We start from the raw sequence: 12,257 nt of genomic DNA, 5'->3' as shown, positions 1-12,257 counted from the left end.
CCCGGGGCCCGGCCGGGCCCCTGGACGCAGCCGGGGCTCCCAAGCCCGGAGGTGCATGGGACGCCTCCCCGGTCCCTCCGGACCCCGTCCCGGGCACCCTGCCACGCAGCAGGACCAAGGACAGAGCCCGGGGTGGGGAGGCCACCCTCCCCGGGCCCTCAGGGGCCCTAGCCACTGCTCCTGAACCCCGCCAAGCAAGGGGAGGCTCCCCGGGCACACCGGAACCCCTTCCCGGGCCCTTGGCAGTGCGGCAGGCTGGGAGACAGGGCCCAGGGCCGGAGAAACCGACCCGGGGCCCGGCCGGGCCCCTGGACGCAGCCGGGGCTCCCAAGCCCGGAGGTGCATGGGACGCCTCCCCGGTCCCTCCGGACCCCGTCCCGGGCACCCTGCCACGCAGCAGGACCAAGGACAGAGCCCGGGGTGGGGAGGCCGCCCTCCCCGGGCCCTCAGGGGCCCTAGCCACTGCTCCTGAACCCAGCCAAGCAAGGGGAGGCTCCCCGGGCACATCGGAACCCCTTCCCGGGCCCTTGACAGTGCGGCAGGCTGGGAGACAGGGCCCAGGGCCGGAGAAACCGACCCGGGGCCCGGCCGGGCCCCTGGACGCAGCCGGGGCTCCCAAGCCCGGAGGTGCATGGGACGCCTCCCCGGTCCCTCCGGACCCCGTCCCGGGCACCCTGCCACGCAGCAGGACCAAGGACAGAGCCCGGGGTGGGGAGGCCGCCCTCCCCGGGCCCTCAGGGGCCCTAGCCACTGCTCCTGAACCCAGCCAAGCAAGGGGAGGCTCCCCGGGCACACCGGAACCCCTTTCCGGGCCCTTGGCAGTGCGGCAGGCTGGGAGACAGGGCCCAGGGCCGTGGCACCCGACCCGGGGCCCGGCCGGGCCCCTGGACCCAGCCTGGGCTCCCAAGCCCGGAGGCGCAGGGGAAGCCTCCCCGGGCCCTCCAGGACCCCGTCCCGGGCACCCTGCCACGCAGCAGGACCAAGGACAGCGCCCGGGATGGGGAGGCCGCCCTCCCCTGGACCTCAGGCCTTCCATGTCAGCCCGGCAATCTGGTCGCCCCATTGGAAAGCATTGCGCGCTACTATTGCAAACACATTATCTACCGGACTTGCTCTAGATGGCGCTCCAACATAAGGAATGTACCAACACCTTCCCTACTGGAATCGTGACGAGCTGGAGCCGTCATTAGCACTGAAGGGGTTAACACTGAAGTTAGAATAACAGTGGGAGGGAAGACTCATGAAGTAAGGTATCCACGTCCTATGAGAATGATGCAGGATTTCTATTAGTCTTAGTACAGGCATGGGAGAAAGCCATAAGTTTAACATGCTGAGCATAACCTGAGTGATGAATGCTTTTGATTTAAAATGTACACTGATGAATGGACGACTAAGAGGCATATGTCTTTCTATTTCTAGTGACCCCCGAAGAAGGGCGCTGCGTCGCCCGAAATGCATTGGGTTTTAATGGAATAAACACTGCTAAAGATGAGCCTGGCACTATTCGTATTTATTCAAGAGGTCCGGAGGGGCACAGAGTATATACAAGAAACTTGAAAAAAGCCAATATATTATACATGTGGATTACTAAAGTTGAGAGTGAAAAATATCGAAAAAATTGAGAAAAAATAACGGAACCAAGGAAAGGAAAAGTTCGGATTTAAATTGACAGAATTTTGAACATTTCAAGGACGGCGCACAGCTGTGCATTTGGTTGGGGCATGAAAATGTCCCATTTGTTTGTAACTAGGTCGTACCTGGTGGCATTTGGGCATGCTACTTCACCAATCTGCACGCTATCAGAAAATTATAATAGGCGAATATGGAAAAAAAATAATTGAAAAAAATGTTGGTGTGCATCCCTCATCCATGAAAAAATGTTTGTAACTTTGCCCGCCCAGGGATTGCACCCGTTTAAGACAAGGAATGAACTATGAAACAAAGGAGACTAAATGAACACACATGATTCTTAAAACATCTTGGCTCATCACTAGCAATGGTAACACTTGTTTTCGTGCATAAGTGTTTTCAGTGGACTCAGAAGCGCTACTTCTTTTTTTTACACACAACCAGGGATTCGCACAGTAAAAAAAAAGGACATGAACAATGAGAGGTTACTGGGAAACTGCATTGTGGGGAATGGAGTTGAACATATGGGCGAGGACACGTGGAGGCGGGCTGAGTACAGTTAGGTCCTATCGTGAGTCTGGAAGTATCGGGCCAATGGGGAATAAGGAGGTTGGTTTCGTAGGTAGATAAGGAGGCAGGTGTTATGGTTTACTTTTGGATTGAAACCGTTGGCGAGGAGGAGAGACTTCTCAATCTATCAAGCAGGTACGCAAATATCGAGAACCTTTTTGAAATATAGTAAGATGAATAATATAGGGGAACCCAGCGCGAAGGTAGAAAACTCGAGCGCGCACGATAGATTGGTGTAGCATGAAGAGGGTTGGAAGGTCAAGAGCAGGAATGTGAGTGAAGAAACGTATCAAGATGAGTTCGTGTTCATCACATGTGTCTTGGAATCATGAGTTAGAGGGGTGAAAGGTTTTACAGAGAAACAGCAATTTAAAAGTTTAAACACACTGGAGGCTGTAGTAACAAGAGGGTGTATTTAGTGATGGGAACGGAGAGATACACGTACATACGGCTTAACACTGAAGTTAGAATAACAGTGGGAGGGAAGACTCATGAAGTAAGGTATCCACGTCCTATGAGAATGATGCAGGATTTCTATTAGTCTTAGTACAGGTATGGGAGAAAGCCATAAGTTTAACATGCTGAGCATAACCTGAGTGATGAATGCTTTTGATTTAAAATGTACACTGATGAATGGACGACTAAGAGGCATATGTCTTTCTATTTCTAGTGACCCCCGAAGAAGGGCGCTGCGTCGCCCGAAATGCATTGGGTTTTAATGGAATAAACACTGCTAAAGATGAGCCTGGCACTATTCGTATTTATTCAAGAGGTCCGGAGGGGCACAGAGTATATACAAGAAACTTGAAAAAAGCCAATATATTATACATGTGGATTACTAAAGTTGAGAGTGAAAAATATCGAAAAAATTGAGAAAAAATAACGGAACCAAGGAAAGGAAAAGTTTGGATTTAAATTGACAGAATTTTGAACGTCGCAAGGACGGCGCACAGCTGTGCATTTGGTTGGGGCATGAAAATGTCCCATTTGTTTGTACCTTCTAAAAGTGGCATTTTCCAACACACAATTTAAAACCTGTCTTTACTAAAAAGATGTGTTATTAAATTCGGAGTTCAGAAAGCCTAAACTTAATTTCTCTATCTTGTCCCAATGGGAAGTTACACTTGAAAGGTGTTAAAAATTATCTCCCTTGGCCGTGGCCAAGTAAGATGGCAGAGCGGTCGTGAAATCGCTCAGCTCCGCGACCGCCCGACCATGCAAATGCCTTACCTGTGCTCAGGGGATGGCTGACATCGCTCCTCTGGTGTCCGGAGATTTTTAATAGCCGCTGCTATGCCGGATGACCCTTGGGAGCCGGACTGTTAAAGGAGGTGCAGATCAGAGAGGAGCCTCGGCGGCCCTTGCGGACACCCGGTGCCATTTTGTGTGGTGTGGAGCTGGCGGGCCTGAGCTGTGTCCGGTCCTCCGGACGATCCCGAGTGACCTCAGACGCTTGCTGGAGGGGTGCACCACTGCACGATGACCCGGAGGGGTGCGGCTGCTAATGCTTTGTGGCCGCCAGGGTGCTGTGAGTGAGGCGGCGATGTGTGCCCGGCGCTGGTGGTCCGCAGACCGGAGAGACCTGCGGTGCATCGGGTGAGGAGCGGAGATGGGGGGAGCGACGTGGGCCCCCTCGCCTGGCAGATGTGGTGGTTACACGCGGTTGTGCCGCGTCCCGTTTGGCATTTCCTGGTGGCGGGAAGACAGGCTAAGTAATACTGCAGACTTTATTCGAGGGCGGTGGTGGAGAGCCCTGATGGCGGCCTAAGCAGCGGGGACCTTCCTTGATCTGCAAGGAGCATTGCTTATAATTGGCGCTTTAGAATCATCGCGCTGGCAGGCCTAATTCCAATATGGCGGCGCTGGAAGTCCTGATGATGGTGATGGCAGTCAGCGACGTGTGAGGTGGTTGTCGTTCCATGGGCATAGCGGTGGTGTGACCAGCCAAGGATCTTGAACAGAGAGGGCGCAATTCGATCTACAGAAGGTGCTATTCTACGGTAGTACTTAGTATCAGCGCTGGTCTTACACATCTGCATCCTTGGGCTTGGGGGGCGTCTGCTCAGGGGGCCTTGTACACCAGACGTTCCAGCTCTCTCCCGGGAGGTGGCCCTGGTCCCCCCTGATTTTGGCGCGCCTTGGGCCTCTGGCTGTCGTCATCCAGCACCAGTGGAAGGGCCCATATGCCTCCCAAGAAGCAGACCAACAAAGTCTCCACGCATTTCAGGTCATCTGAACGGGTGGCCTCCCGGGACGATCCTGCCCCCTCCCAAGATATGGCACTCACTCGTGAGGATTTGGAGCAGTTGAAGGCTGACCTCACCGAGAAACTCACATCGTTGCGGCAAGATGTGGACGCATTGGGATCCCGACTCCTCGAGGCTGAGGGCCTGGTGCAGAGTCTGATGTCGACCCAGGCCACGCTGCAGGAAGTTCAACAGTCTCTTCAGTCTCAGCTGCAGCAGACCCAGATTAAGGTGGAAGACCTGGAGAACAGGTCCCGGAGAGAGAACATTCGAATCCGAACCTGGAAGAAGGGGCGGAGGGGCCGGACTTAGAAGCCTTTGTATCCGGTCTCTTTGCTGAAATCCTCCTCGCACCTCAGCAGCTGAAGATCAGGATTGATAGGGTGCACCAAGTGGGAGTCCTGCAGACAGGGAACTGCAAGCGTCCCCGAGATGTCCTGGATACGCTGCACTCCTTCAAGGTCAAGGAGGCTATTCTCTCGGCGGCTAGGAAGATGGAGGAGGTGTTCTTCCAGGGGCATAGGTGCTCTCTTTACCAGCATTTGGCAGCTGCGACTCTGGCCCGGAGACAGTTGCTGCGTCCTATTACCAGTAAATTACAGGAAGATAAGATCCGCTATGGATGGTCTTTCCCCTTTGGTCTCCTTTTAGAGTTTGGTAACAAATCCCACCACATCTCTGACCTGGCGGAGGGTCTGAATGTTTTGGGACTCCCACTTCCTGAGGATTCAGTAAGCACGGGAGGCCCGGAAGCAACGGAGGCCACGCGGAGTGGCTCGAATAATTGGCACACAGCTACCAGGCACCGCTGACAGTTATTGCTCTGCTCTTGTATTTGGAACTGCCGGCTCCATGCCCTCTGGGCCTTCCGCATGTCCAGGGAGATGGAAGCCTCCTTGATTGCCTGGGTCTTTGGTTGGGGCCCAAGGTGACTACAGCCTGCTGACATTGTTGTTTTTGGCCCCGCTATTTCCTTTTTTGCTTCACTTGCTCCTGTTAGGTGCCTTAGACCTATTGCACTTGTGGTTCTCAAGGGGACTCTGGAGCTTCTTTGGTTCTCGCCACACATCCGGATGGCTCCGTGGAGCTTTGAAGGCAGTGGGGCCTATGTTCCTGAGCTATGCATGCCCGCCTTATCACTTCATGGCCTCTTTGAGTCACTGCAGTCCTGGCAGTCGCCTTCGTTCCTCCGGATGGGGGGGCGTGCTCACAGATGAATGGTTGCACATCTAATATGTCATCCCAGAGACACTGAGGTTTTTATTTTTTCTGCACGTTCGTTCTTACACTGTTCCCCAGATTACCTTGGTTCTGCGGTCGGGGGTGTGCGGGCCTTGTCCGTGATTCCCAGTATTCCTCCTTTTATGTTAAGGGGGAGTATTTGCAGAGGTTCTTCTGAGCCTCTGCTCTAGGACAATGGGGCGGTTGGGGAGTGGTTCTGGGAGGAGGGGGTCTCCGGTGGTGACTGTGGGGTTTGAATTTTGTATTTTGTTGGTGTTTTTTGTGAGACAGGTAGATGGGTGTCTAGCGATGCGGAGTGTAGCGAGGGGACGGAGGTGGGGGAGGGGGTCCTTCTTCTGGTGTACTGGGGCTGGTCTTAAGAGATGGGGCTACATGAGGTGAGTCCGGGGCGGGGAGGGGAGCATACTAGCGTAATGGTTACCATTGCTTCGTGGAACGTCAAATGGTTAAATTCTCCACAGAAGCGCCAAAAGATTTGGAAGTATGTGACTGATCATGAATTTGATGGAGTGGCCCTGCAGGAAACTCATTTGAAGAGGGCGGAGGTCTCTAGGCTGCATCATAGGCATTACCCAATGATCTATACCTCTTCTGACGCCTTGAAACACAATGGGGTGGCGTTAATGTTCCATGCTTCAGAGAATTTCCAATTTGAGTCCCTTAAATCTGATAAGGAGGGTAGGCTGCTTTTAGTTAGGGGTCGATTGAGAGGCGTGCCCTGTACTTTTGTCTCACTATACGCACCTAATTCGGGCCAAGCTGCCTTTATTTCCCAGGCGCTTGACTTAATCGGCGGATTTGCAGAGGGTGTTATTGTATTGTTGGGGGATTTTAATCTTACCTGGCAGGGTCCGTGAACAGGTCCAGCTCTAACAGGGCGACTACCAGTACCTTCCCACGTAGGGTGCAACAAAAATTTGTGGACTTGGGGTTCCTTGATTCCTGGCGCTCACTCCATCCCACCACCAGAGATTATATACATTTTTCACACGTACATAGGTCATACTCAAGGATAGATTATATCTTTGTTAGTCAAGCATTAGAGGGGGCTCTCCAGGCTGCTCAGATTTTGCCAATATCAGTGTCGGAACATAGTCTGATTACCCTGGGTCTCTGCTGGGATGGGCCCTCACACAGAACTCCACTGTGGTATTTCCCGCTAGCTTTAACTCGAGACCCGGCAGCTAGGGAAGAGGTGCAAGCAGCCATTGTGGATTTTTTCTCACACAATGACCCGCAGGACACAACCCGCCAGAATAACTGGAATGCCTTTAAGGCAGTGCTTCGGGGGGAATGTATCCAATTAAATTCCAATCAAAACAGGCAAAGGGTGAAGGAAAGGGAGGCCTTAGAGGAAGAACTGGGGGCAGCTGAACGTGCGCATAAGACCAATCCAACGCGTACTCTACAGAGGCAGCTTACTGCTCTTAGGGGCAAATTGCGAGCTATCTACTTCAATCGGGCGGAATTCACCCTACTAAAGATCCGTCAGTCCTCCTTTCTACAAGGCAACAAGATGGGTTCCCACCTGGCCCGCCAGCTCTATGTCCAAAGAGAAAAGAACTTCATTGGGGGTATTCTGAACTGCCAGGGTCATGTCACTCACTTAGACGCTGCTAAGGCCAATGTTTTTGGGGAATTCTATAGTGAGGTGTATAAGGGCAGTTCTCCGGAAGCGTCTCGACAGCACCAATATTTAGATAGCTTGGCCCTCCCACAATTGCCGAAGGCGTCGGCGCTGGCGTTAGATGCCCCCATCACCCAGGAGGAGGTCGGAGTGGCCATTTCGCATCTCAAATGGCAACAAAGCCCCGGGTCCGGATGGCCTTACGGCTAATTTTTATAGATGCTTCTCCGCTGAGCTTTTTCCGCACCTTACGGCCCTATTTCAGGTGGTTGAGTCTGATGAACAAGTTTCCAGATCAATGGCGGAAGCTGTGATCTCCGTCATCCCCAAACCTGGTAAGGACCCGCAACTATGTGACTCTTATAGGCCAATTGAGCTTCTCAATCTGGACGCCAAACTTTACTCTGTGATCCTAGCGGCAAGACTGAAAGTGGTGATGCCCAGCCTCATACACCCCGACCAGTCGGGGTTTATCAAAGGCAGACAGACCCATGATAATCTCCGACGCACCATTCATCTGATCGAGAAGGCCACAAGATTTTGGATTCCCGTGGTGCTGGTGGGCCTGGACGCGGAAAAGACCTTTGACCGGGTCGATTGGGCCTTTCTTTTTCTAACCATGCGGAGGCTTGGGTTTGGGGACCCTTTTATCAACATGGTGAAGGCCAACTACTGTCAGCCAACTTCGCGAGTGATGGTTAATGGTTGCTCCTCCTCTCCTTTTGCCCTGAGCAGAGGCACGCGACAGGGGTGCCCCCTTTCGCCTCTATTATTTGCCTTAAGCATAGAACCCCTGGCACTGAAACTTCGAGCTAACGACGAGATCCGGGGCATTCCTTTTTGTGGCATGGACCATAAAGCCTCATTATTCGCGGATGATATCCTCCTTTCTCTCAGCGGCCCGATACAGTCGCTACGAGTGGTGCAGAGTGAATTGCATAGCTTTGAGCAAGTGGCCGGCTTTAAGGTGAGCTATTCGAAATCATTCATTCTTAATCTTACCCTCTCCCCTGCAGAGGTGTCTCAGCTCAAAATCACAACACCTTTTCAATGGGCGAAACATTCCTTACTTTACTTGGGAGTTCGCCTCACGGCTAAATTGAGCGACCTCTACAAGGCGAACTACCTGCCTCTTCTAGGCCAGTTCCAACCAGACTGCAAACATTGGTCGCCTCTTTACATTTCCTGGTTGGGACGGATTAACGCTATCAAAATGTCGGTTTTACCAAAATTTTTATATTTATTCCAAGCACTCCCCATTGAACTGAACGTCCCTTTGCTACCTACCCTCCGTTCGTTGCTCGCTAAGTTCCTTTGGCAGGGGGGCAGGGCCCGCCTCCCTCTTCATGTCCTACGGTGTCCTCGTGCCCAGGGGGGCTTGGCATTACCCGATTTTACCTTGTACTACCAGGCTGCTCAACTAAGGGTAGCGACTGAATGGTTGGTTAGGGAGTCCGAAAAGCACTGGCTGCATATGGAGCGTGCCGTGGTGGGGAGGTTCATATGGGATGTGTTATGGAAGCCTAAACAATTTCACCCTGCCAACGCATATCTCAGTACTCCCACCCGCACAACTCTCACCATCTGGGATAGGGTTACCAAGAGAGGGGGCTGGACTTCCTTCCCTTCCCCATACACGCCTATACACTTTAATCCCAACTTCCCCCCGGCACTGCGGGAGGGGCCCTTTGACTGCTGGAGACAGGGGGACTGTCTAAAGATCGCTGACCTGTTTCGAGACGGGGAGGTTAGGTCCTTCGAAGAATGCAGGAAGGAATTTGCACTGCCACAGAGTGAATACTATCACTACTTACAGCTTAAACATTGGGTTTTGATGCCTCCCTTTCGGGAGGCGGCCTTGAGGGAACATAGGGTAATGGAGAAATGTGTGGCCCTGCGGGCGGGGTCCATGAAGGGGGCCATTTCGGCCCTTTACGAATTGTTGCTTTCCACTTCCTTTCCCCCACGGGCCAGATTTATGCAGTTTTGGGAGCGGGTGTTGAGGAGGGATATTGATGAGGGGGAATGGCTCCAGGTCTGGAGGGATATTTGCAAGCACAACCATTCCTTGTCTCTTCGAGAAGCTCACTATAAACCTCTCTATCACTGGTACCTCTACCCCACTAAGCTTCGGCTTATTTTTACGGACACTTCCGATCTGTGTTGGCGGGGATGTGACCTGCAGGGAGACTTTAGACATATTTGGTGGGACTGTACTAAGATTCGTCCTTTTTGGGATGAGATACTCTCTCATATTAAAGATATTTTGGGCTACCCAATTCCCACCTCCATTGACTTTGCCCTTCTCGGGCTTCAAGACCCCCTCTTGCTTCGACAAACCAAGTTGGACAAAGCAATTATGTGGACTTGTTTAGGTGCTGCCCAGCTCACTCTGGCTGCTGCTTGGAAGAAACCCAAGGCTCCAGCTATTTCCTTGTGGCATGCCGGTCTATGGAGGATCATATCCTTGGAACGCCTGGCGGACATCTTTCGGACTGATTATGTAGACTTTGCCCTTCGCTGGGGCCCTCTGGTGTCCTATCTATCCCGGGGCCTGCCTTCTGCGGTATGTCCCCCAACTGTTCGGGCTATGCATCTCTTTCAGTTCTAGCAGCTCGATGTTGACTAATGGGCCTTGATAGACTCCCTGAATGTCTAAAGGTCTGGTCTATATGTCTCCGCTAGTGCTTACCTTGTCACCTGCATTTGTCTCATCTGTGTAATGTTGATCTATTCTTATTGTTATTTTGTCACCACCGGATGGGGTTGGGTGGGAGGAAGGGGGAGGCAGGGGGGTTCTTTGTTTTTTGGAAAATAGGCATCACTCAGCTGTGCAGGGCGAGGCCCCGCCTGGAGACTCTGCGAAGCTGAACTCTTCATAGCTATTTCTGTTGTTACCTGGGCGATTGCCCGCCTCTCGTACCATTGAGACGGTCTTTTGTGTTTGGTTATGCTTGATGCTTAATAAAAAGACAATTTTCAAAAAATGATCTCCCATGCTATCCTATGGGACAGATAGCCTTTTAATAATGAAAAACGAAAATGGCAGTATTCACTATCAGGACATGTCACACACACCAGTACATGTTATGCCTTTCATATACACTGCACCCTGCCCATGGGGTACCTTGGCCCTACCTGAGGAGTGTCTTACATGTAAGAAAAGGGAAGATTAGGGTCTGGCGAGTGGGTGCACTTTACAGGCCGACATGGCAGATCAAAACTGCGCACAGACACTGCAGTGGCAGGTCTGGGGTATATTTACAGGGCTACTCATGTGGATGGCACAATCAGTACTGCATGCCCACTAGTAGCATTTGATTTACAGTCCCTTGCACACTTTGCACTTTACTAGGGACTTACGAGTAAATCAAAAATGTCAATCAGGGAAAATCAATTGTAATAACAATTTACACAGGGAGCATTTGCACTTTGACACTGATCAGCAGTGGCACAGTGCCCAAAGCACCCAAGCCAGCAATAACCAAATATCTCCACAGCATAAAAAATACAGGAGGTAAAGGCAAAAAGTAAGGGGAAATCACACCAAAGATGCCAAGTCTAACAATAGAGACATGGTGTTTTCCACCCAAATGAATGGTAATTTAAAATCCTCTGTAACGCTAAAGTTGGATTCTAAGTCACAGTTCTGAAAATGCCACTTTTATAAACTTGGCATTTCATATCCTAAACATTTGTACCTTTAGTTGGTATTCTGGGTCACATGACTGTGAATAGATCTGCTGTTGGGGTTTGTACATTTCTTCCAGACAGTTACACAAAGAAGATTAGATGTGGACAGGATGGGCCATCCTGCCAGGATGATGGTGGATGGAGCTGTCCCTTGCCCCACTTACATGTCAAAGAGTTTGCTTCCAGCACACACAAAGGTACCTGGCACTAGTCTCTTTTCACACCAGACTTCTTGGAGCTTTGACACGGGAAGGGAACAACTTTCCAGAACCAGATGTGGTGGTAGTTTAGGAAATGCCCCCACTTCAAAGGCTGGCACCAGGTATAATATTGGGCCTACAGAGCTACTACTGAGCCTGTGGACATCACAGAAGGACTGCCTTCTTCCCCAGAGGACGGCCCTGATACCTGAGGCCTGCCGTGACCCCAGAGGGTTTCCCTGCTGCTTAAGGACTGCCCCGCTCATCCAAGGCTAACCTGAGTGACTCTAGGGTTTAGCTGACTGACCTCCTGTCTCAGCCAGAGTAATATAACAAGCTCCAGAGGCCTCCCTGCAACTGCCCATCTGACCTGCTGCACAGGACCATCATGGACCACCCTAGACCACCCTGAGCCCTGCTGGCCTCTGCTGACCTCTGTTGGTGTGAGTTCCTGATCACCAAGAGGTGCCTCCAGGTCCTGAACCCTTGGCTGACATCAGTTGACCTCCTCCTGTGAAGACCAGCGAAATCATGAAGCTTTGGCTCTTCCCGACTCTGAACCGGCCCACTTGTGGCAAGACTCTGCCGGAGATGACCGCCAACATGAACATCCAGTAAACCAGACTCTTCATGCTACAGCAACCGCCAGCAATGACCAGTAATGAAGTCCTGCACTTCGCGCTACAGCAACAACAGCCAACAGTGACCACCAATGTGAAGCTCCTGCAACTACCACCTGTGACAGCCGACCAGATCGTCATGCTGCAGCGAGAACTGTCTGCAATGCCCAGTCTGCTCATCGCACTACAGTGATGACCATCCACAACATTACCCCTGCTCCTCACGGTCTCTTCCGCTGTGAAGGAAACCTTTTGCGCCAGAATTTGCAAAGGTACTTTTTTTAGCAGGACTAACCTGGTCGATGTATCTGGCCCACACTCCACGCTCCATCACAATTGGCATGACCTTATGAATTACCTCTGGTCTAGCATGACCAGATAACCATGAGTGATACTTTGTACTTTTATGAAAAGAACGATTGATGTACAA

This window comes from Lissotriton helveticus, chromosome 1_1 (assembly GCF_964261635.1).
Source record: "Lissotriton helveticus chromosome 1_1, aLisHel1.1, whole genome shotgun sequence".
Taxonomy (NCBI): Eukaryota; Metazoa; Chordata; class Amphibia; order Caudata; family Salamandridae; genus Lissotriton; species Lissotriton helveticus.
Note: the sequence above shows the minus strand (reverse complement) of the source record.